The 27,637-nt window shown below is 42.6% G+C and overlaps 1 protein-coding gene across 2 annotated transcripts in view; it reads left to right on the plus strand.

Annotated features, from left to right (window-relative positions):
• CERS3 (ceramide synthase 3) overlaps window positions 1–27,637 on the plus strand; it is a 206,773-nt gene that overhangs the window by 3,406 nt on the left and 175,730 nt on the right. For both annotated transcript variants that reach the window (XM_040414244.1, XM_040414243.1), the window contains exons 2-3: window positions 12,857–12,905; window positions 13,982–14,029. The gene's annotated coding sequence lies outside the window, so the exon portion shown is untranslated. The remainder of the gene's footprint in view (window positions 1–12,856; window positions 12,906–13,981; window positions 14,030–27,637) is intronic.

Consider the following 27,637-nt stretch of genomic DNA (forward strand, 5'->3'; position numbering starts at 1 on the left):
TCTCACAGGCAGGAAGCTGTAAGTGTAGTCCAGTGTGTAATGCACTTACAGCCAATGCATTACAATACAGAAATATTGTAATGCATTGAAAAAGGGATCAGACCCCCAAAAGTTGAAGTCCCAGAGTGGGACAAAAAATAAAGTGAAAAAAGAAGTAATAAAAATAAAGTTTTATAAAAAAAAATTATAGTTTCAAGCAAAAAAAAACTTCCTTTTCCCAAAATAAAGTAAAAAAAAAGGGAAAAAGAGAAAAGTAGATATATTAGGTATCGCCACATCTGTATCGACCGGCTCTATAAAAATATCACATTATCCGCCCTGTCATGTGAATGCCGTAAAAAAAAAAAAATGCCAAAACAGCCATTTTCGGGTTACCTTGCCTCACAAAAAGTGTAATACCAAGTGATCAAAAGTCTTATGTACCCCTAAATGGTACCAATCAAACGTCATTTCATCCCGCAAAAAATGAGACCCTATCTAAGACAATCGCCCAAAAAATCTGGCTCTCAGAAAATGGCAACACAAAAACAAGATTTTATTTTGTTCAAAAAGGCTTTCACTGGGTAAAACTTAAAAAAAATATATATATTCGCTGCGTCTGTAACAACCTGCTCTATAAAAAGATCACATTACCGTATTTTTCGCCCTATAAGACGCACCTGCCCATAAGACGCACCTGGGTTTTTGAGGAGGAAAATAAGAAAAAAAATATTTTGAACCAAAAGGTGTGCTTTTGGTGGGTTTTGAACTACCGTAATGGTGGTCTGTGGATGACACTATTATGGGGGATCTGTGGATGGCACTGTTATGGGGGCATCTGTGGATGGCACTGTTACGGGGGCATATGTGGATGGCACTGTTATGGGGGATCATTGTGGGGGCATCTGTTGATGGCACTGTTATGGGGGCATCTGTGGATGACACATATATAGCATCTTATGTGTCATCCACAGATCCCCCATAAGAGTGTCCCTGTGTAGTGCATGGGGGCCGGCATCTGTTTCTGTAAAGGCAGCGGGGCCCGATGCAGTCACTGCATTCTACTACACCGGGCCCCGCTCTCTGTAGTATACAATAATCATATCTAACTTGTGGCTATTGTTTAAAGTATTCCAATTATCTTAAATCTAGCGCTGTACTACTTACAACTAACTTCTTGGCAGTCAGGTGGCCAGGCGGGCGGGCGCTCGTAGCGTAGCTTACTACGCTCACTGCGCCTGCACCGCCTGCTTCATTCATAAAGTGGGCGACGCAGGCGCTGTACTAAAAGTCTATGTATCTATTTGTACTTTAGACCGTGAACAAGGTCCTGGTGGACCGAAACGTTGGCCAGTGTCATAAGATTTAATTTTTGGGATGGACAATAAACGAATTACTTTTGATTATTTCAAATACGAGTGCCGTGGTCTTTACCTATATCTAGTAGAATACAGTGACTGCACCGGGCCCCGCTGCCATTACAGAAACAGATGCCAGCCCCCAGCCCCTCCTCCCTTTCAGCATATTCACCGGACGGTCGCAGCATTCGCCCCCATAAGACGCACTGCTATTTTTCCCCCACTTTTGGGGGGAAAAAGTGCGTCTTATAGGGCAAAAAATACGGTATATGCCCCCTCAGGTGAATGCTGTAAAAAAAAAAAAACTATGCCAAAACAGCCATTTTTTTTTCACCTTGCCTCACAAAAAGTGTAATACCAAGCGATCAAAAAGTCTTATGTACCCCAAAATGATACCAATGGAAACATCACCTCATCCCACAAAAAATGAGCCCCACATAAGACAATCACTAAAAAAATAAAAACCAATGGCACCCGTAAACCAATTCATCAACTGCAAAAGCCATATGGCGCTCCTTCCCTTCTGAGTCCTGCCATATGCCCCCACAGCAGTTTACCACCACATATGGGGTGTTGCCGTATTCAGGAGAAAATGGGTAACAAATTATGGGGTGCTTTTTCTCCTGTTACCCCTTGTGAAAATGAAAAATTTGGGACTAAAGCAACATTTTCTTGGAAGAAATTAAACTTTTCATTTTTACAGCCAAGTGTTTTCAAATTCTGTAAAACGCTTAGGGGGTAAAAGTGCTCAGTACCCCCCTAATATATTCTTTAAGGGTTGTAGTTTCCAAAATACTGGCACTTTTTGAGGGTTTCCACTGTAGGGGTATGTCAGGGTCTCTTCAAATTCTAGCAAAATTAACCTCCAAAATCCATATGGCTCTCCTTTCCTTCTGACCACTATTTGAGGGTTTCCACTGTAGGGGTATGTCAGGGTCTCTTCAAATTCTAGCAAAATCTACCTCCAAAATCCATATGGCTCTCCTTTCCTTCTGACCACTTCCACGTGCCCATAGAGCAGGTTACCACCACATATGGGGTATATCTGTAAACTGCAGAATCAGAGTAATAAATATAGAGGTTTATTATGCTGTTAACCCTTGCTGTGTTGCAATAAAAAATTGATTAACATAAAAAATCTACCAAAAAAAGGAAATTTTGAAATTTCACCTCCATTTTCCTTTAATTCTTGTGGAACACCTCAAGGGTTAACAAGGTTTGTAACATCAGTTTTGAATAATTTGAGGGGTGTAGTTTCTAAAATGGGGTCATTTATAGGTGGTTTCCATTACGTAAGCCCCTTTAAAATCACTTTATAACTGAATTGGTGCTTAAAGGGAGTCTTTCACCTAATCTGAGCGTTTTAGACCGCTCAGATCAGGTTAATAGACTCTTTGACCCTCATTACACTGGTACCTTTCTTTTCTGTGTCCCTCATCCAGATCATGAAAAAAAAACTTTTTAAACGTATGCAAATTTGTTTCTGAAGGTGCCCAGGGGCGGCGTTACTGGGCGATGTGCCCAGAAAAACACACCTCTTTCAGCCCTCTGGCCTGCCCTTCTGTCCTGTTATTACCTCCTCCTCTGCCTCCAGCCGGCGGACGTCACGAGCGGCAAGAGAAGAAGTCAGGCTGGGAACTGGCCCGCACCCGCGCACTGCTCTGCCCATTATGGGCAAAGGAACAGCTTTTCATATTGCGCATGCGCCGGCCAACTAAAGACAGCCGGTCCGCCGTCCTCTGGTGCCGCTCGTGACTTTCGCCGGCTGGAAGCGGGGGAGGTAATAGGACAAAAGGGCGGGCCAAAGGGCTGAAAGAGGTTTGTTTTTCTGGGCACATCACCCAGTAACGCCGCCTCTGGGCAACTTCAGAAGCTCATTTGCATACGTTTAAAAAGTGTTTTTTTCATGATCTGGACGAGGGACAGAGAAAAGAAAGGTACCATTGTAATGAGGGTCAAAGAGTCTATAACCTGATCTGAGCGGTCTAAAACGCTCAGATTAGGTGAAAGACTCCCTTTAAAAATATGGTTTTGGAAATTTTGTTGAAAATATGAAAAATTGCTTCTAAACTTCTAAGCATTCTAACGTCCTAAAAAAATAAAATGACATTTACAAATTGATGTCAACATAAAGCAGACATGTTGATTGATAACTATTTTATGAGGAATTACTATCTGTTTTAAAAGTTGAAAAATTATAATTTAGAAAATTGTGAATGTTTCCAAATTTTTGGTAAATTTGGGATTTTTTTATGATAAAAGGTGAAATATATTGACTCAAATTTACCACTGTCATGAAGAACAATGTGTCACGAGAAAACATTCTCAGAATGTCTTGGATAAGTAAAAGCGTTCGGAAGTTATTACCACATAAAGTGACACATATCAGATTTGCAAAAATCGGCCTGGGATTTAAGGTGAAAAGTGGGTCGGTACTGAAGGGGTTAATATAACTCCAGTTTTATACAGAGACATATACAGATGTGTTTTTATTCTCTTGTAATACAGACTGACTGTATCCATGTGCAACCATATGGAAGGTCCATAAGCAGGGGCGGATTAGCCATAGACATTACAGGGAAATTTCCCGGTGGGCCTGAGGCCTCCTCACGGCCAGCCAGTGGAAGGTTTTGGGATGTATTTTGTGCTGCTGGTGGTAGTATTTTATTATGAACTGTGGTATTTGGCTCTGTTAGGATGGTATAATGTGCCACAATATGGTAATACTTGTGTTGGCCCTGCCTTCCATCAATTTGGACCCGACTACAAAACGGGGTCCACTTTTAGTATTTTTTCCAGGGCCACTTTAAGTTCCCAGTCCGCCCCTGTCCATAAGGCAGTATGCTACCAAGATTATCTCCTCTAGAGGCAATATCTACTGGGGAGAATATCTTAGTGATATTGCTTCCGTTGGAAGATGGCAAAATATCTGATTCTGTATAAGTAAAAAAAAAAAAAATCAGTGCATCTCTGTATGACATCAGAAGCATATGATGATATAGCGGGGGTCAGCCACCTCCGGCACTCCAGCAGTCCTGAAACTTCAACTCGCTGGCAGAATCCTCCTTTCACTTCTGTGGGAGTTACAAGTACAGCCGAGTAAGTTCTCATGCTGGGAGTTGTAGTTCTTAAAGCAGCTGGAGTGCCAAAGGTTGCTGATCCCTGCGGTACAGTATGGCCCCCAGACTTCTATTCAGAGCCATAATATGGCTGTGTGCTTGAGATTGTTGTGCTTTTGGAGGGGGCGACCACACACACAGCTATACAGAGCAACTGCAGTATGGATACCTTTTGTAAATGGAGTGAATATATTTTTATGATTACACATTATAATGAATAAGAGCACAACATATTCATAAGCTACTTGTCAAAATTTAGGTTGAGACCACATACTGGTTGGTTCAGATTAATGTGACTTGTCAGTTAAGGCCCCTTTACTTGAGTAAATAATTGAATTGATCGAACGACAAACAAGTCGTTATTGGAGTCATTAACGTTTGACTGACAACCCTTTAGAAGCGCAGAGTATGGTGTAATATCCTCTGTGCTGTAAATGATACCGGCTTACACTTGTGGAATTCTGGATGACGAATGCTAATTTAGTTGCCTACATAAGGGATCACATAAAGTCACATGGGCAGAGTATTGGACAAATAACTCAGACTACATAAATCCCTTTATGCATTTTATTTATTGCTGCCGTCTGACGAAGCCTGTTGATAGTCAAATGCGCTGGAGCACCTTTCACTGGAGGAGGGGGGGGGGGGGGGGGTTCTCTGACCAGCATGCTTTTAAGGATTTAACAACCTCATAATATTTTACATAAATTATTGGTGCCATTTATTGGAGTATTTCAGGCAAACATCATCTGATCGTGTATAGGTTGTTTGCAGTGTTGTTTGTTTTGCTATGGTTGAAGACGTCCAAATTATTTTGTTTCAAGTTTCGTATTGGTAATATAATCCTATTAGACTGAATAAAACATCTGAACAAAGTGCAAGGTTAAATAAACACAAGGTACAAAGTAACATCAATATGTTAGCACAGGGATATATAAATGATGAATCCGATTGAAAGATACAAAGTAATATGACATCCAGAGCTATAGGTCCAAGGTCCAATAATGATACAGTGAAGAAAATTTAGAATAATAATAATAGCACTACTAGGGAAACTGAAGAAAAGGGCTAAATAATGGTGCTGGAATAGATTCCCCACGTGTATAACTGCTTGGCTTACCTTAGGTTATTATTCTGAGCCAGCAAACAGGCACAAGGCAATAACACAGTTGGTGCAAATTACGACACTACTACCACTAACCATGCCCACTTTGGAGCAGAATTGAAAAGAAAACAAGCATGTGTGGTGCACAGTCACTTAGTTTTAGTGTAAAAACATAATAAATAATAACAGTAGTAAATGTTAGCCATTGGATGTACAGTAGTTCAAATCATTGTTTCCTACTCCATAGTGATTTTAACGCACAATATGATGGGGAAGAAGGGCTGCAACTTTAACTTGATAGCCAATTCTGCAACTTTGAAATAAATGATCTCTATGGCCAAGTTCACATTTTCCACTGACAGCACACATACTGTCACGAGTTGGAGGTCCCAGGAGAGACCACCGCGTCGTCATGCAATAAACAAACAGAAATCAGGTACAGACACATAAGAGTTTATTGCACAAACAAAACAGGGAAGGCAGCACAGACAAAACATGAGCTCTATGTACCGTCAGCACAGTGGGAGAAAACCCCCACTGCGCCACTGTCTAGTAATACTCCAGAGGGGCGTAACTAAGCAACTCCTGGTTTTCACTAGAGCCCTAGATGGTAGGGTTAGACTTAGCCGCAGGAAGTTGCCAGGGTCCACTCTGGAGCATGACCTAGACAGTGACAGCAGGAGCGAATGGACAACAGGTACCAGAAGGTACCGACGGCACATAGGCATAGATAACATACAGGCAAATACAAAACAGGGCAAATAATAACACAAGCAGGAGTTCATGCAAGGGAGCAGGAGTTTCAATGAGCAGAGAAGGACTTGCTCCACTAGTAGTAAACTGCATGGCCTTGTCATGCCACTCTGCTGCAAAGGCTTGCTGAACACAGACATCAGAATAAACACAAAGTAACTAAAACATAACTGGCAGAACAGAAAGACAGGAAAGAGGACAGGAAAAAGGACGCAAATGAACAAGTAGGGAAACCCACAGAGCACAGGCAGACAGACACGGATCCCATGGGTCAGCAGCATGGGAGAGAGAACAAACCAGGAGCAGGACAGACAACACACACCAGGAGAGCTGACACAGAACTGAGGAAAGCTCAGCCTTATATACAGGTTCCATGGGTGCAGCAGAGAGACCACACCCATGGAGCAGACAGAGAATTAACTCCTAATAGGAATACAGGGGAGTTAACCCATACAGAACCACAAATAATACAGAGGAACGGAGCTGCAGCGAGAGCATAGACAGAAGGTCACAGCCAGCGGTAATGACTGTGACACTCCCACCCCTCAAAGCCCCCCCTCTCCCCCCCAAGCAGAAAACGGGAGGAAGTGGGGCAACAAACCAAACAGAACCAGGCAAGGGGACAGAAATCAAAGGGGTGACGAGGTACAAGGGCAGGAACACATACGACGACCGCAACCAGCCCAACCCCTGAAAACCAGCCACATGGAGAGTCCGCAGCCAGTACGCCAGGGGAAGATAGCCAGCCAACACGGTATACATGTCAAGTGAACCGCACCATGCAGTTACCTCCCCCTCCACTCTCCCTCCGGAGAATGACATGTCTGCCAAGGACTGACTGGCCAGACATGCTGACACCCCCTTCCGGAGGAGTGGGACAGGAACAGGAACCAAACTCAAATCCAAAGAAAATCTGAATCAAAAGGGTACAGAGGTACACAAGCAGAACACATACTACGACCGCAGCCAGCACTCAGCCCCTAGCAACCAGCCTACATGATAAACGCAGCCAGTACGCCAAGAGGAATGCAGCCAGCCTACACGGCCACAAAAGTCATGGTGAACTGCAGTGTGCTAACACCTCCCCCTCCACTCTCCCTCCGGAGAATGACATGTCTGCCAAGAACTAATTGGTCAGACATGCTGATACCCCCTTCCGGAGGCTTGGGACCAGGAACAGGAACCAGACAGGAATACAAACAAAATCAGAATCAAAGGGGTACAGAGGTACACAAGCAGAACACATAAGACGACCGCAGCCAGCACGCAGCCCCTAGCAACCAGCCTACATGGTAAACTCAGCCAGTACGCCAAGAGGAATGCAGCCAGCCTACACGGCCACAAAAGTCATGGTGAACTGCAGTGTGCTAACACCTCCCCCTCCACTCTCCCTCCGGAGAATAGCATGTCTGCCAAGAACTGATTGGTCAGACATGCTGACACCCCCTTCCGGAGGCCCAGGACCAGAAGCAGATACCTGCGCCGATAACGGAAAACACGGCCGTAGGCAGAACTGCAAGCAAAAAGGTTAAACCGGACGTCGCCCCTGGCAAACAGCATACACGGAGAACACCGCAGCCAGTACACCAAGGCAACCAGATCCGATACCTAAAGGCAGCAAACAGAGGGAAATACAGAAGGCACACACACCACAGATAAGCAGAAAACAGAACAAAAAAAACTCTGTGAAAGTTCACTTGTTCATTCTGTCACGAGTTGGAGGTCCCAGGAGAGACCACCGCGTCGTCATGCAATAAACAAACAGAAATCAGGTACAGACACATAAGAGTTTATTGCACAAACAAAACAGGGAAGGCAGCACAGACAAAACATGAGCTCTATGTACCGTCAGCACAGTGGGAGAAAACCCCCACTGCGCCACTGTCTAGTAATACTCCAGAGGGGCGTAACTAAGCAACTCCTGGTTTTCACTAGAGCCCTAGATGGTAGGGTTAGACTTAGCCGCAGGAAGTTGCCAGGGTCCACTCTGGAGCGTGACCTAGACAGTGACAGCAGGAGCGAATGGACAACAGGTACCAGAAGGTACCGACAGCACATAGGCATAGATAACATACAGGCAAATACAAAACAGGGTAAATAATAACACAAGCAGGAGTTCATGCAAGGGAGCAGGAGTGGCAATGAGCAGAGAAGGACTTGCTCCACCAGTAGTAAACTGCATGGCCTTGTCATGCCACTCTGCTGCAAAGGCTTGCTGAACACAGACATATGAATACAAAACAGGGCAACTAATAATACAAGCAGGAGTTCATGCAAGGGAGCAGGAGTGGCAATGAGCAGAGAAGGACTTGCTCCACTAGTAGTAAACTGCATGGCCTTGTCATGCCACTCTGCTGCAAAGGCTTGCTGAACACAGACATCAGAATAAACACAAAGTAACTAAAACATAACTGGCAGAACAGAAAGACAGGAAAGAGGACAGGAAAAAGGACGCAAATGAACAAGTAGGGAAACCCACAGAGCACAGGCAGACAGACACGGATCCCATGGGTCAGCAGCATGGGAGAGAGAACAAACCAGGAGCAGGACAGACAACACACACCAGGAGAGCTGACACAGAACTGAGGAAAGCTCAACCTTATATACAGGTTCCATGGGTGCAGCAGAGAGACCACACCCATGGAGCAGACAGAGAATTAACTCCTAATAGGAATACAGGGGAGTTAACCCATACAGAACCACAAATAATACAGAGGAACGGAGCTGCAGCGAGAGCATAGACAGAAGGTCACAGCCAGTGGTAATGACTGTGACACATACTCTATGATTTTAATGTGTCTGTTCACATATCAGTAGTTTTTTTGTGACCGTAGGTCATAAAAAAAAATTAAGGAGACATGTGCTACTGTTATGTGAACCAAATATTCCCATTGTAGTCTAGGGCTCTGTGAAAAATCACTGACCCAACAAGTGTATAGGGAAGAGTCGTCCCATTGAAATGAATAGGACGGCTTGTATTTACACCTGCTTACCATTGACAACGACAAACAAGGGAAGGCTGCGCTTGCACGAAGCGCGTCCTTCTCTTCAACAAGCTAATTGCATGGGGAGCCGGGTTTTCGACCCCCGCCGAACTAATATTGGAGTTAATAGGAAGACCACGGCACTCAAAAGAGAATGTTGCATAAATATCTTATTTATTTTCTTATATTTTTTTGTTTTATATATTTTTTTGTGCATATATATCCATCCGGAAAAAAATTATTCATAGTGGTATACTGGCCAACGTTTCGGTCTTATCCAAGACCTTGTTCACGATGCATCCGATGCCTCTACTACTCAGAACACTAATGCCGTGAACAAGTTCTTGGATAAGACCGAAACGTTGGCCAGTATACCACTATAAATTAAATTTTTCTGGATAAATATATATGCACAAAAAAAAATATAGGAAAATAAATAAGATATTTATACAACATTCTCTCTTGAGTGCCGTGGTCTTCCTATTAACATTGGTATACTTACCACTGAGCACCGTCCATACTAAATGAGGAGTGCCGTTCAACTCTTGCTTTCAATGATCTAATATTGATGACCTATCCTGAGGATAGGTAATCAATATTATAATCCGGTACACCCCTTTAACTTTGCTAGTACTGTATTATGCTGAGGTTTTCCTGCACAAAAAATCTGCACGTAATCCACATTGTGGTGCCCTAAGGGTATGGCGACATGCCAATCCCATACATCCCAGATATAATAAAAGAGGTTAACTCAATATTGTAACAGAGCCGACATATATTACATAGTTCTGACCTCTTCTACCCTAGCACAGAGATCCTTGGTGGATCCGTAAGCTTCCAAAACCAGGCAATAAGGCAGCGAGCTGCCTTCAACACCTGTATTAACAATTTCCTTACAAGCATGGGCACTGAATAGGATAGGGAATCAAGGGGCATACTACATCCTAAAAGATCACTGAGGAGAGTACTGACACTACACCAGAAGGGCCATATAATTGATCAAGCCCAGAAAATATGGGGAAGTGTTCTCTGAGAAATCCCACATCTCCAACACACCCCTGGTACCGCCAGATTAATCCTATGGAGGAGATCGGGAGTGTGATACCAATACATAAGTATCTTATATTGGTTCTTCTTAGATAGAATGGACAATGAGGACTTCGCCACTCTCCTCCATATGAGACGCCAGGTGTCATCAGGCAGTGTCCTTCCTAGGTATTCCTCCCAGCGGATCATGTATGTGTGTCTGGGCCCTCAATCTGGGGCTAGATCTAAGAGGACGACATTTTGCCAGAAGGGACCGTCCATGAAGGGGTTAATATATCAAATATTAACCCCTTCATGGACGGTCCCTTCGGGAAAAGGCATTTAAATGCCGTTGGGAGAGAGACTGTCAACCCAGGGAAAGAGGTCTGACCAAACTCTTATTTGAGTATAGAAGTAATTACTCAAAGAGGGAAGGTCATATTTGGATTGGAGTGCAGAGAAAGACATTACTTCCCTTGAACGGATCAACCACATCCACATTAAAACCACTTGTCTTGTAGCAGACACAGTGAGGCTGCCCGGAAGCAGGGGATGATATAAAAATGACGTCATGTAAGAATGTTTTGAGACCCTTAATATGGACCTAGTATGGGCCATCGGACCTAGGAGTTCCCTAGGAGTAGATGGGCAATAGGGATTTGACAATAAAAGAGAGTTTGGGTGTATGGGAGCCAACCAAAGTCTCTCCATTTGCATGCATATGGAGTAGGCTGATAAAGAGGCCCAGGCTGTCACACAGCATAACTGAGCCACCCAATAATATTTAATAAGGTCAGGAACAGCCATGCCACCTTGGACCTGCAGGCCAATAGCACCGATCTGGGTACCCTATGCCATTTATCGGCCCAAATGAATCAAAGGATTTGTGATTGCAGCATTTTAAGGTCCCATCGTGGGACCACGATGGGCAAAGTTTCAAATAAATACAGGTGCTTTGGGAGAATCGTCATTTTTACTGCCGCAATGCGACCTAATAAAGATAAGGGGAAATTACTCCATTTAGTAAAAAGTTCCTTACTCTCCCTGTGTATAGGAGGAAAATAACATTTATGTAGGGTGGAATATTAAGGGGTCAGGTTAATACCTAGGTACCTAAGTAAGTCCAGTTTTAAATTAAAGGGAAAATTAGCCTAAAGTGTACAGAGGGTATCCCGGGGAAAATTGTCTTGTGGGTGCTGACCTTATATCCCGACAGAATCCCAATATTGTGCAGCATGGATTGGAGATTGGGGAGAGAGATATGGAGTTAGAGTAAGCAGAACATCATCCGCAGATAATGATATTTTAAACACTCTGGGGGTCATTTATTAAGACCAGCATTTTAAACGGTGGTCTTAATAAAGCCCTCCTCTCGCAGTGATTCCCCGGAGTTATGAAGAGCTGCTGGCCTCTACATAACTTCGGAAGATCCACCGCCACTTCTAAATGTAAGACAGCTTCTGAGCAGTCTTACATTTAGACCATTTTCTACACCTAAAACAAGAGTAGAAAATGATAAATGAGACAGGCCTGTCGACCCGCCCCCTTCCACCCCACACCTCCTTTTTTAGCCCTGGCATGAGCAAGGAAAAGTTACAGATTGCAGCGCAAAGGACCTTTTTGCGCTGCCATCTGTCCCAGAAATATGCCTAATTTAGGCACATTTCTGTTTAATAAATTACCCCCTTTATCTCTAACCATGACACCCTGGACATCTACACTCGTCCTAATGGTCGCCACCAGGGTTAACCATCGCTACAGGAAAGGAGTACAAACTACGAATGGACTGAAGGAAAGAGCCAGAGAATCCGTAAGCTTTCAAGGTGGCGAACATAAACGGCCAGCTTAAGTGGTCAAAAGCCTTTTCAGCAACTAAACTAAGCTGCAAGGCCTCCCCCGAGTGACTGACCATATCTAATAAAGTGATATTTCTCCTGGTATTATCTCCTCCCTGTCTACACGGCACAAAACCAGCTTGGTCCTTCTGGATCAAGGATGGGAGGTTAAAGCTAAGCCGGGAGGCCAGAATTTTTGTAAAGGCTTGAATTCAAGAGTGCAATCAGTCTATAATTCCAAGGGGTCTCTTCTACATAAGGTAAGAGTGGGACATGGAAGTAGGGACTGACTCTCCAGCTAGAAACCAGTTAAAGAGGGTCATCATGTGGGGAAACAGCTCTGATATAAAAGTCTTATAATACCAGTAGGGAATGTGATCCACTTCTGATTTTAGCTTCCAAAACAGCCTCAGGAATCCTGAATGCATGGCCGTACCCTAAAAGTTTGATCTGCTCACACTGTGTAAATTGAGAGGGCAAGAGTACAATTTCTGATGTACATTACAGCTGCACCTACATGACCTTCAAACGGCATGTCTTTGTGAGGATGCATTGCCCATTCTCTAAGAACATTCTTCTCTCTGGCAATTTAATCATCTACAACCAATAGTTACTAGGGAGAGTTACTGATTTGCAGATAGATTGATAATACAGGAACAAAGCTGCCCTGATGTGTCTTTTCCTTCTGTGTTTGCAGAGCTGGGGCACCAGTCAAGGCGGGAGAAGGCTGCTCATGAAGGGAAAAAGTAAGTCATTCCCCATGTCCATTCATACAAGCCTTTATTCCAAAAGAGGCATTTTTTCCTAGTGAATGTAGAACAACAGATGATATTTGATCCACAGACTTAACCCAAGTTATTCTCATTTCCTACTGTATGCGCCAGCACCACCTCTGCTGAAAAACTCTTCTACCATTCACTATTATTATTTTTTACACTTCTGGTGATGCTGGCAGACTGCAGTTAAAGTCTATTGCAATTCCCATTTCTGGCTTTGCTCCTTGAATTTGCTTTCTCTGCTGAATGTTGTGGAATAAATCTCGTAATGTATGTGAAAGGTTTCTATCGCAACCCTCTCAGACTTGGCTTTCACACACTGGATGGATTACACAATCCCGCAGTGCTGGCTCAGCTGTTGCAGCCACAATTTGTTACCCTACATTTAACTTGAACCTTGAACACTGTGCATTTTACTATTCATCCACCTGTGGATTGCAAAATAAAAGACATTTTACCGCATGAGCCATGTTCATATTTGCTAATGGATCATTGCACTTTACAGAAACAGTAAAGTTAATCTTATCTCCACATGTTCTGCAGGACAATCTATTCTTTATGATCTATTATTTTTATTTTGTAAGCAGCCAGTGTAGGCCCGGGAGACTCATTGTAATATTCTTTACTGGGTTTACAGACAGGAAGTATGGATGTATCCTTCTTTAAAGCTCTTTTACATTGGCCAAAGATTGGACCAGTTCTCAGGAATTAACATTCATATGAACGCTTGTTTCCATTAAATGGCCTGTGTAAATAGCTACTGGTCACCCAAGATAACATCTTTCATGCGGCACCTAAAATCGTTGTTGGTAGATCGCCCCATGTAAATGGGATGTGCTACTAAACAGCACCGGGCCATGTGAAAGGCACATTAAATGAGCGCAGATCGACGTATAGCGTAGATCAGCGCTTGTAGAGGGCTTAGCAGCAACCCATGCAAGAGGCTCCTCATTTTTCCTTCTGGTTCACGATACAGTACTGTATCCTGGGATGAATGGCACAAGATGGACAGCTTTAAAAAAAAAGCTTTTTCATTACTCTTTCAGGTGTTGTGAATAACGTAAAAGTTTGGCTTGATCAAACCAAGAGGAAAGGTAAGGAACGGCACGTCTGTATGTAGAAATGTCTGTCCGACTCCCCAGGGCTACACAGGGATAATAACTTGTCACCAATGAAGTGTACACCCTGGAAACTCTAACCTCTTGGCGCCAAACCTATAGAAAGCAGATACATGGCTAGTTTATCCTACATCAATGTTACTTGGGCATTGTGTGATTTTATTATTTGGGAACTTCATATTTGCATTATTTGAGCACTATAAGGAGGGCATTAATCATGATACTGCAAAAGGCCAACTCTGTGTAAAGAAATACTATAGTCTGGAACCACAACTGGCAAACCCAGAATCTGCTACCAATCTTCATAAACCATGGGTGGTAAAATGCTAAGGCTACCCTTGGTTCTACACCAGAACCTACTGCGAGGCCTGGTGCTAGGACCAATGTTACACCTGTGAAGTAAGGTAGAAGAAAACCGGTGTGAGTTCACGAGAAGCAGACCTATCAGAATGACCAGAGTGACAAAAGTGGTAGACAAGCAGGGTCAGAACCAGGAGAGACAGAAAGATCCTCAAAGAGCAGACATGAGGTTAATCCAGAAACTGGCCATGGACAGTATACTAGGAGGATCCAAAGAACCAAAAACAGCAGACAAGGGGTAAATCCAGGAACTAGCTAAGGCCAGTACACAGAGGATTCATGAGCAGATCGAGAACTAAGATGCAAATAAACAGCTGCTATGACCGAGTAAAAGACTTAAAGGAATTATGCCACAATTGATGAAAAAAAAGAAAAATCAGACACCATATAGTACATGACAATATCTAATAAAGATAGAACCAGCCCTGTACCTCACATGGATCCAGATCTCCCCCCCCCCCCCCCCCATTCATTGCTCCAATTACTCTTCTAGATTCTATTAAGGTTGGCAGCTTAGGGGTGTCTCCTTTCTGCTGCAACTCTCTCCTTGTAACTGTCACAGCTTCTAGCAGTATATACAGTCAGGTCCATAAATATTGGGACATCGACACAATTCTAACATTTTTGGTTCTATACACCACCACAATGGATTTGTAATGAAACTAACAAGATGTGCTTTAACTGCAGATGGTCAGCTTTCCTTTGAGGGTATTTAGATCCAAATCCGGTGAACGGTGTAGGAATTACAACAGTGTGCATATGTGCCTCCCACTTGTTACGGTACCAAAAGTAATAGGACAATTGGCTTCTCAGCTGTTCCATGGCCAGGTGTGTGTTTTTCCCTTATTATCCCAATTACAATGAACAGATAAAAGGTCCAGAGTTAATTTCAAGTGTGCTATTTGCATTTAGAATCTGTTGCTGTCAACTCTCAAGATGAGATCCAAAAAGCTGTCACTATCAGTGAAGCAAGCCATCATTAGGCTGAAAAAACAAAACAAACCCATCAGAGAGATAGCAAAAACATTAGGCGTGGCCAAAACAACTGTTTGGAACATTCTTAAAAAGAAGGAACGCACCGATGAGCTCAGCAACACCAAAAGACCCAGAAGACCACAGAAAACAACTGTGGTGGATGACCGAAGAATTCTTTCCCTGGTGAAGAAAACACCCTTCACAACAGTTGGCCAGATCAAGAACACTCTCCAGGAGGTAGGTGTATGTGTGTCAAAGTCAACAATCAAGAGAAGACTTCACCAGAGTGAATACAGAGGGTTCACCACAAGATGTAAACCATTGGTGAGCCTCAAAAACAGGAAGGCCAGATTAGAGTTTGCCAAACGACATCTAAAAAAGCCTTCACAGTTCTGGAATAACATCCTATGGACAGATGAGACCAAGATCAACTTGTACCAGTGATGGGAAGAGAAGAGTATGGAAAAGGAAAGGAACTGCTCATGATCCTAAGCATACCACCTCATCAGTGAAGCATGGTGGTGGTAGTGTCATGGCGTGGGCATGTATGGCTGCCAATGGAACTGGTTCTCTTGTATTTATTGATGATGTGACTGCTGACAAAAGCAGCAGGATGAATTCTGAAGTGTTTGGGGCAATATTATCTGCTCATATTCAGCCAAATGCTTCAGAACTCATTGGACGGCGCTTCACAGTGCAGATGGACAATGACCCAAAGCATACTGCAAAAGCAACCAAATAGTTTTTTAAGGGAAAGAAGTGGAATGTTATGCAATGGCCAAGTCAATCACCTGACCTGAATCCGATTGAGCATGCATTTCACTTGCTGAAGACAAAACTGAAGGGAAAATGCCCCAAGAACAAGCAGGAACTGTAGACAGCTGCAGTAGAGGCCTGGCAGAGCATCACCAGGGATGAAACCCAGCGTCTGGTGATGTCTATGCGTTCCAGACTTCAGGCTGTAATTGACTGCAAAGGATTTGCAACCAAGTATTAAAAAGTGAAAGTTTGATGTATGATTATTATTCTGTCCCATTACTTTTGGTCCCTTAACAAGTGGGAGGCACATATGCAAAGTGTTGTAATTCCTACACCGTTCACCTGATTTGGATGTAAATACCCTCAAATTAAAGCTGACAGTCTGCAGTTAAAGCACATCTTGTTCATTTAATTTAATATCCAATGTGGTGGTGTATAGAGCCAAAAATGTTAGAATTGTGTCGATGTCCCAATATTTATGGACCTTACTGTATGTCTGGAGGCTATTGAAGGCTGGAACTGAGTGTGTGTGACCACCTCAGTAGGTAGGAGTGTACATTACTATACTGATTAAACACCAGGTGGGCACCATTATAATGAAGTTAAGAGAATACATCACAACTGGAGCATTTTTGTAGCAAAAAGTAAATGACAAAAGTAGCTCACTTTTCATGCTGAACTATTTGAAACTAAAATTTGATGGTTGCACAACCCCTTTAAGTACTCTACCTAGCTCTGGGATTGGACGCTGGGCCAGAAATCAGATTGTCTCAGCTTCAATCCTCACTTAGAGGTCGACTAGCTTGGGCTTGACTAGTCAGACTGGCACAGCCCTGCACAGAGTTTTGGCTGGGTAAACTCCTGACATTCTGGATCTCTAGAAGAAAATTAGAAACTTTAGCACTCCAATGAATATGGTGATATAGTATTTTTTTTCTTTTTTTTTTTCTTATGCAAGGCAACTCAAAGTGAAAGAGTGATGTTTCTGTCAATTCTGACCTTTTTCAAACACTGTAATAAGACAAGATTACAAAATATTATAAGGTATTACAAACGAAACATAAATCAGTAATTATAGATATATATGAATATGTACAGTCAAGAATCTGGCATATACATGGATGTATATAGAAATCAAAGTATCAGCTATACACAATCCCTAGTACATATTAGTACGTAATAGAGAAACAATGCATTGGTGGTCAAAAAAGTATCCTGATGTAATAAGGGAATATGTGAGGCAGCACAAAATGGCCCAGTATTACCACATTTGTAGGTAAGTGTGCTTTCATTGATTCTACATATTTCCGCATTCATATCTATAGTCTTAGTTAAGTATATGCAATACATAGCAAATAAGCTGGATGTTCATTAAAAATAGGAAAGCAAAAGGATAAACAAAATGATAAAATTGACCAAATGGTCATATATATAGTCCTGGAAAACAAGAAAGGAACAAATATGCTGGAATCTCTGACCTAAAACATAGATGGCCGTGTGTTCCACAGTGGAACGTATCACGCTGAACTAAGAGGTGGCCCCTTATTTGGGGCTGTAAGAGAACATGGTGGGCCCTATTTCGTTACCATATTGTATCCCTTAGTATCCCTTGGTACTATTAATCTCACCGTTTCCAGTACTCATTTAGCATACCCACATACATGACCTAGGGCCATGCATTCCACACTGGAACGCACAGCCATTATATGTATCTTACCATCCCCAGGTCTATAATCAACTCCTTCTATCATTATATATACATTATTGCTGACAAACAATATGGTAACGAACTAGGGGCCGCCATGTTCTCTTACAACACCAAATAAGGGGCCACCTCTTAGTTCAGAGAGATGCGCTCCACTGTGGAACGCACGGCCATCTTTAATATGCTAATCTTGCCCTCCACATCTTCCATCGTGATGCGTTACCAATGTTACACCTGTGAAGTAAGGTAGAAGAAAACGGGGGTGAGTTCACGAGAAGCAGACCTATCTGAATGACCGGGGTGCCAAAAGTGGTAGACAAGCAGGGTCAGAACCAGGAGAGACAGAAAGATCCTCAAACAGCAGACATGAGGTTAATCCAGAAACTGGCCATGGACAGTATACTAGGAGGATCCAAAGAACCAAAAACAGCAGACAAGGGGTAAATCCAGAAACTAGCTAAGGCCAGTACACAGAGGATTCATGAGCAGATCGAGAACTAAGATGCAAAACTGTTCTAGGGTACATATGCAATCAACAGCTGCTATGACCGAGTAGAAGACTTAAAGGGATTATGCCACAATTGATGAAAAAAATAAAAATCTGACACCATATAGTACAATCGCATCTTCATATCTCCTCCCATAACGGCCGAATAATTCCTGGCAGTATTAGCGGTGCGTTCCACTGTGGAACGCCCCGCCATCTTATCACCTTCCCTACATTTTGAACATGACGATGCGTTCCATGATGGAACGCATCGCAATTTAGGTGTTACAGCGAGCTCCCACATTCCCCAGCAGCACTAGGAATAGGACCAAATTATAGCATACTCATAGTTTAATTTTAAACTCTGTACCAGTAACCTTTGGCTAATTTCCATATTAAACATGCTTTCCAACTTGGAACGCATGATACTTCCGGTCCAGAGGACATACTTCCGGCCTCTGACATCATAAAAAGTGGACCCAAGTGCTCCCATATTCTCCAGCTAATTCACTGGTGTAAATACACCTATCCACAAACTCTGCATCAAATTTCCGAGATTTCTCTCCATGTTCTATTGGCAACTTGGTAAGTTCCACTTCTTTCTAGGGGACCCGGCTCCAATCTATGTTTTAGGTCAGAGATTCCAGCATATTTGTTCCTTACTTGTTTTCCAGGACTATATATATGACCATTCTGTCAATTTTATCATTTTATAATTTTGTTTATCCTTTTGTTTTCCTATTTTTAATGAACATCCAGCTTATTTGCTATGTACTGAATATACTTAAAGGGATTCTGTCACCTCTCATAACCAAAATTCAGATTTTAAACCAGTCATGCTCCACAGCTTACCTTGAATCGGCTGTGCTGTTCTATATTGTAATCCGTCCAGTAGTTTTGCAGAAAAACGACTTTCATAATTATGCAAATTAACCCTGAAGGTGCCCAGAGGGGCGTTATGTTCCCCTTTGTGTGCCCAGTAACGCCCCTCTTCATCGTCGTCACTGGGCATGCGCCGAGCCCAGTGACGTCCGATGCTCGCTCTTCCCTCAGTCTCCAGCAAATCGCACTGGCGCAGCCCTCAGTGGGTACTGCGTCTGCGCGAGACTTCGCTCAGCCGTCAGGGAGGGGGAGGAGAGGGATGAGACGCTTGGGCGGTTAGGGATTCTGGAGGAAGGCGTTTTGGTCACTGTAAGAGGGGCGTTACTGGGCACGCAAAGGGGAACATAACGCCCCTCTGGGCACCTTCAGGGTTAATTTGCATAATTATGAAAGTAGTTTTTCTGCAAAACTACTGGATGGATTACAATATAGAACAGCACAGCCGATTCAAGGTAAGCTGTGGAGCATGACTGGTTTAAAATCTGAATTTGTGTTATGAAAGGTGACAGAATCCCTTTAACTAAGACTATAGATATGAATGCGGAAATATGTAGAATCAATGAAAGCACACTTACCTACAAATGTGGTAATACTGGGCCATTTTGTGCTGCCTCACATATTCCCTTATTACATCAGGATACTTTTTTGACCGCCAATGCATTGTTTCTCTATTACGTACTAATATGTACTAGGGATTGTGTATAGCTGATACTTTGATTTCTATATACATCCATGTATATGCCAGATTCTTGACTGTACATATTCATATATATCTATAATTACTAATTAATGTTTAGTTTCTAATACCTTATAATATTTTGTAATCTTGTCTCATTTTAGTGAGAATTGACCGAAACGTCACTCTTTCACTTTCATTATGGGAGATTTCAATCTTCCAGATATAAACTGGAAAACCAAAATAGCAAGTTCTACCAGGAGTACAGATATTCTAAATTCCCTACTGGGGTTATCTCTACAACAAGTGGTTGAGGAGCCAACCCGGAGGGAGGCCATTTTGGATTTGGTATTCACAAACGGGGATTCGGTATATGATGTCATTGTAGGCGAAACCTTGGGATCTAGTGATCACCAGTCAGTGTGGTTTAATATAAGAACTGTGAAAGTGTCCCACCACACAAAAACAAAAGTTTTAGATTTTAGAAAAACAGACTTTTCAAAAATGAAATTAGTCATAAATGAGTCCTTATCAGACTGGAACGGATTACATGGTGTCCAGGAGAAATGGGACTACTTAAAAGGTGCATTATTGAAGGCAACAGAAAATTGCATTAGACTTGTCAGTAAAAGCAAAAAAAGGAGGAGACCAATGTGGTACTCAGCAGAAGTGGCCCAAATCATTAAAAATAAAAAGCTAGCATTTTGTAATTATAAAAAACCCCAGAGCAATGAAGATAAGGAAATCTACAAGATTAGGCAGAGAGAGGCCAAGCAAGTTATAAGAACTTCTAAAGCGCAGGCAGAAGAAAAACTAGCTCAGTCTATGAAAAAAGGGGATAAGACATTCTTCAGATATATAAATGAAAAAAGGAAATTAAAACAAGGAATAACTAAATTAAAAACAAAGGACGGAAGGTATGTAGAAGAGAATAAAGGGCTAGCCGACTGCCTTAATGAATACTTCTGTTCAGTTTTTACAAAAGAAAAAGGAGAAGGACCTCCACTAGAAAGAATGACTATTAAATCGTTTGATGCATGTATCTTTACAGAGGAAGATGTTCTAAGTTTGCTGTCTAAGGTGAAGACAGATAAGTCACAGGGGCCTGATGAGATACACCCAAAATTATTAAAAGAGCTTAGTGGTGAGCTGGCAAAACCGCTAACAGATTTATTTAACCAATCATTAGTAACAGGAGTCGTCCCGGAAGATTGGAAATTGGCAAATGTCGTGCCCATTCACAAGAAAGGTAGTAGGGAGGAATCAAGCAACTATAGACCAGTGAGTCTGACATCAATAGTAGGCAAATTAATGGAAACCCTATTAAAGGATAGGATTGTGGAACATCTAAAATCCCATGGATTGCAAGATGAAAAACAACATGGGTTTACTTCAGGGAGATCATGTCAAACAAATCTTATAGATTTTTTTGACTGGGTGAATAAAATAATAGACGGTGGAGGTGCAGTAGACATCGCATATCTAGATTTTAGTAAGGCTTTTGACACTGTCCCACATAGAAGACTTATCAATAAACTGCAGTCATTGAGCATGGACTCCCATATTGTTGAGTGGATTAGGCAGTGGCTGAGTGACAGACAACAGAGGGTTGTAGTCAATGGAGAACATTCAAAACAAGGTAATGTTACCAGTGGGGTTCCACAGGGATCTGTACTGGGACCGATTTTGTTTAATATCTTCATAAGTGATATCGCAAAATGCCTCGCTGGTAAGGTTTGTCTTTTTGCTGATGACACAAAGATATGTAACAGGGTTGATGTTCCTGGAGGGAAACGCCAAATGGAAAAGGATTTAGGAAAACTAGAAGAATGGTCAGAACTCTGGAAACTGAAATTTAATGTGGATAAGTGCAAGATAATGCACCTGGGGCGTAAAAACCCAAGGGCAGAATATAGAATATTTGACACAGTCCTGACCTCAGTATCTGAGGAAAGGGATTTAGGAGTAATTATTTCAGAAGACTTAAAGGTGGGAAGACAATGTAATAGAGCAGCACGAAATGCCAGCAGAATGCTTGGATGTATAGGGAGAGGTATAAGCAGTAGAAAGAGTGAAGTGCTTATGCCGCTGTACAGAACACTGGTGAGACCTCACTTGGAGTATTGTGCGCAGTACTGGAGGCCATATCTCCAGAAGGATATAGATACTCTAGAGAGAGTTCAGAGAAGAGCTACTAAACTAGTACATGGATTGCAGGATAAAACCTACCAGGAAAGGTTAAAGGACCTTAATATGTATAGCTTGGAAGAAAGAAGAGACAGAGGGGATATGATAGAAACTTTTAAATACATAAAGGGAATCAACTCGGTAAAGGAAGAGAGCATATTTAAAAGAAGAAAAACTACCACAAGAGGACACAGTTTTAAATTAGAGGGGCAAAGGTTTAAAAGTAATATAAGGAAGTATTACTTTACTGAGAGAGTAGTGGATGCATGGAATAGCCTTCCTGCAGAAGTGGTAGCTGCAAATACAGTGAAGGGGTTTAAGCATGCATGGGATAGGCATAAGGCCATCCTTCATATAAGATAGGGCCGGGGGCTATCCATAGTATTCAGTATATTGGGCAGACTAGATGGGCCAAATGGTTCTTATCTGCCGACACATTCTATGTTTCTATGAGTTGCCTTGCAAAATAAAAATAAAAAATATACTATGATATCACCATATTCATCGGAGTGCTGACGTTTCTAATTTTCTACTGTTGAGGGCTGGGAACCCACAACCTCAGCTCCCACATAACCTGGATGAGAGTGCCACGCCATTTTATCTACTTAATTCTGGATCTCTCTGTCGCATACCGCTCTATAGCTACATTCACACTGTGCTGTGGCTGTATGTTCGGTGTACAGTATACGCCTAATTCGGACCTTGATGCGTATGCCAACAAGCCTATAGACAACCATTCCCCAAACAAAATAACAAAATAATGCCCTTTTGGTTTATGTTTTGTCAGTATACTTCAGCATACTGTACTTTTACCATAGGTGTACTTTTTTACTATTGATGTGGCATGCTTCTAAAACTGCATCAGGAAACCTGACTGTGTGGCCATATCCTTATTTTGCTACCCTGGATGCCTCTTTATGGGTATGGCCACATGGTCAAGTTTCCTGGTGCAGGTAGGCCGCCGATTAACCGAAGAATGAGCAAAATGCTTGTTCATCGGGTAATATGATCGTTTGTGTGGTCACCTAAATTATAATTTGCCAGCAACAGATTGTGCCGTTTAAACAGCACTCTACTGCTGGCAAACAATGATTCTGTATGGGGACGAGCGATGGCATTAACAATCGCTCCTCCCTATACTGTGGAGGAGATCACTGCATGTAAGTGCAGTGGTCTCCTTCACTGACGAACAGGTGTTTGCCAGAAAGGAATGCTTCCCTCCAGAATCGTCTACTCTATCTAGCAGTGTAAAGGGGCCTTAAGTAAAGTTAATCTTGGAGAATTGGCCTGGTCCTTGTAAATCCCATACTTACTGCTCTTAGCTACGAGGGGCCTGCATTGTTGGCAGGTCTAAGAAAATTTGCCTAAATCAACTTAACAGCCATCAGAAATTGCACAAATTATTGCATGACCGGAGCCTAAGGCCCCTTTTACACGGGCGAGTTTTCCGCGCGGGTGCAATGCGTGAGGTGAACGCATTGCACCCGCACTGAATCCGGACCCATTCATTTCTATGGGGCTGTGCACATGAGCGGTGATTTTCACGCATCACTTGTGCTTTGCGTGAAAATCGCAGCAAGCTCTATTTTGTGCGTTTTTCACGCAACGCAGGCCCCATAGAAGTGAATGGGGCTGCGTGAAAATCGCAAGCATCCGCAAGCAAGTGCGGATGCGGTGCGATTTTCACGCACGGTTGCTAGGAGACGATCGGGATGGAGACTCGATCATTATTATTTTCCCTTATTACATGGTTATAAGGGAAAATAATAGCATTCTGAATACAGAATGCATAGTACAATAGGGCTGGAGGGGTTAAAAAATAAAATAAAAAATTTAACTCACCTTAATCCACTTGATCGCGCAGCCGGCATCTCTTCTGTCTTCTTCTTTGAGGAATAGGACCTTTGGTGATGTCATTACGCTCATCACATGGTCCGTCACATGATCCATCACCATGGTAAAAAGATCATGTGATGGACCATGTGATGAGCGCAGTGACGTCATCAAAGGTCCTATTCCTCAAAGAAGAAGACAGAAGAGATGCCTGCTGTGCAAACAAGTGGATTAAGGTGAGTTAAATTTATTTTTATTTTTTTAACCCCTCCAGCTCTGTATTCAGAATGCTATTATTTTCCCTTATAACCATGTTATAAGGGGAAATAATACAATCTACACAACCTTGAACCCAAACCTGAACTTCTGTAAAGAAGTTCGGGTCTGGGTACCACATTCAGTTTTGCACCCGCGCGATAAAAACTGAACAACGGAACGCAATCGCAGTCAAAACTGACTGCTATTGGGTACATACTCGCGCGGGTTTGCCGCAACGCATCTGGACCTTATCCGGACACGCTCGTGTGAAAGAGGCCTAAGGGTACTGGAAAGGATGTGGAAGGGAAACAGGCTCTGTTGTCCTGTGTGGCAAAATCTCTAACAATAAAATATTTCCGTTTGATATTAGCAATGAGGCCCTCTCTTACATCTGCCACTTCCTCTCCTAAAACTCTCTGTCCTCCATTACTTCAGTATAAATGATGGTGTGTGGATGTAATTATTTATCTTTAGATTGTAGGCCCTCGCGGGAAGGGTCCTCTCTCCTTCTGTACGAGTTTGTAACTCATCTTGTTCATGCTTATTGCAATTGTCTGTATTATGTGTGTGCACCCCAGTGGCGTAACTAGGAATGACTGGGCCCCACAGGAATTTTTTTAACAAAGCCCCCCCACTGGAGAAAACCCCCTTCTCCAGTGCAACCCCCACTCCTGTTGTCCTGTTCTCACAACATGTACCCCCGGGGTCTATATGCAGTTCAACAGGCAGATATCACCATTCTACTAGTTAATAAGATGAGACTTGTTTCTGTAGTCTGTGGTTTTTATTAACCGGCAGTAGATAAGGTAAACTATAAGAAAATGAACATACAAGAACTGAATATACAGCACAATGTACACAAAACCAATACAAAAACATGAATTAATCCCTTACCGACGATGCTTTAGTAAGAGACACACAATGTGCAGCTGCTCCTTCCATGAGGTGAGGAGAAAAGGAAGCAGGAGCCTGTCTCTTTCCCAGAAAGCACTGTGAGCAGGAAGTCAGGTGACCTAATTAATATGCATTACTTTACAAGGCAAAAGATGCACTTACAGCTAAAGGTCACTAGATGGTGCTGAAGGCACACACATGAGCACACACCTGTGACTAATCAAGATTGCTCTCTCAGACCAGATCCGGCAGCCCCTCTGTCCGTCTCCTACAGTGTCTCTGTATAACATGTAATTTTGTGGTTCAATTTGTGTTTATTGCAAACCACAGTAAGCAAAAGATATATCAAATAACAGGTTAATTGCATTTTCAAATACAATATTTTCATGTAGACATGAATCTTTAAATCATCAATCTAAAGATTAACATGTAATTTTATAATACTGTTGAGGGGCCCTGACAATAAAATATTTTAGTCCTCCTCCTGAGTGGCCCCTTCTGTGTGTGGGCCTCAAAGCAGCCGCTTCCCCTATAGCTAGGGTGGCCACTGGCTTCACCCCAGAAAGCCGGACCTCATCGGCCACGCCCCCGAACAGATAAACCATTCCCCCTGCTCCGTTAAGCCATGCCCCCATCACCTGCTGTAAAAAAATGAATGGAAGAAGAGGGAAGAACTTTCTGAGGGGAAGGTGAGCAGGGGACAGCCGGGGTGCTTCTCTCCCCCTCAGTCAGTCACAAGGAGCCATGTCTGCGGCTCTAGTGACTGACTGGGGGTGAGAGAAGCCTCAGTCAGTTGCTGCAGCTCACGCTCAGACAGCGCAGTGCACCCTGCGCACCCCTGTTCATATCTACAGCTCAATGGGATGAATGATGCTTTAATAATAATAATAATAATAATCATTAATAACAATAATTGCAAGTTCATGCATATTACACTGAATATGGAAAGCCGAATACAAAATGTCACTGCAGCCCATCAACTTGCTATACACTTATGGCAGCCTTTAGCCTTTATAGGCCACCACAACCTCAGGGAATGTAATATTCTTGTTCAGATTCACTAGCTGCAAAGTGCTCTTCATTTGTAGCAGAAGCCACTCATCAAATAAAATGGCACCCTATTATACTATTATACTATTATACTCTATTAACACATAACCCTGAGTAGCTCCAAAATGGAACGTCCTCTTACAGTCAGTGTAACTGGAAGAAAGCCATTCTGTAATAGCCTTTGAAGATTGCTTACAGAGTGATATGATGTTATGTGTCTTGTATCATAAATGCAGCCTTGACCACAGATCACAGGATGTTATCTTTCCCATTGCTTTTACTATGAACGGGTGGCTTTTGTATATAAACACCTCCTTTCTTATCTCTGTTTCCTATCCTAATGGCTTCCAGACTTTATTTTATAAGCTAGTAAGTCTGTATATAATCAGTAGTGCTTTGCAAGGGCAATCATTTACTAACCTCTAGTTGTATACATGATATCACCAAAAATGCAGTGACTTAAGCCCCCAGAATTACAGCTGTGTTAGAGGCCTTGTACATAGGCCGATGATAGGCAACGACAAACACTCGCTTGTGATCACCTTTTATGTGGCCCCACAAATCCTCATTTGTTGGCAGCACATGGCTCTGTGTAAACAAGGACAGATGAAATCTATATGCACAATCATATTACTGAATATTCATCTGCATCCTCTAAATGGTACTTACCGATCGGCATGCTGTATTGTCGCTTATATCTTGTAGAGGGATTAGGTCCGGATGCGTTGCGGATGCGTTCAGTGAAAAATGCGCAAGCAAGTTCATTCAGTTTTGTATGTGATCGCATTCAGTTGTTCAGTTTTTATCGGGCGGGTGCAATGCGATTTAATGCGCTTTGCACGCACGTGATAAACAACTGAAGCTATTCAAACAACATCTCTTAGCAACCATCCGTGAAAAACGCATCGCATCAGCAGATGCGATTTTCACGCAGCCCCATTCACCTCTATGGGGCCAGCGTTGCGTGAAAAATGCAGAATATAGAACATGCTGCGATTTTCACGCAACGCACAAGTGATGCGTGAAAAACAACGCTCATGTACACAGACCCATTGAAATGAATGGGTCCGGATTCAGTGCGGGCGCAATGCGTTCGCATCACGCATTGCACCCGTGTGGAATACTCGCTTGTCTGCAAGGGTCCTCATTCTCCTGCTTATCAGGACTCCCATCATCCATTTTTGTCTTGTTCCTTTATCCTTTTCTCTGCTGTTGCACAGACTTTTGTTCTGCTAATGATTTTCCAGAATGTCCAGTCCATATATGTCGCGTGATTCACCTTATGAGTCTGATGCACTACTGAATTATGTGACGTGACAATATCCCTATGTATACATGGTATGTCCAAAGACATATGTTGGGATCCAGAAGCCTTGACTGGAATAATAGCAGAGTTGGCTTTGCTTTTCAATACAGCTGTATAAAAAAACACATAAACTGCACGATAAACGAACATTTTTATAAACGAGTCAATGGCAGATTTATGGATACAATGGTATTGCCCTTGCCATACATTTG

This window comes from Bufo bufo, chromosome 1 (assembly GCF_905171765.1).
Source record: "Bufo bufo chromosome 1, aBufBuf1.1, whole genome shotgun sequence".
Taxonomy (NCBI): domain Eukaryota; kingdom Metazoa; phylum Chordata; class Amphibia; order Anura; family Bufonidae; genus Bufo; species Bufo bufo.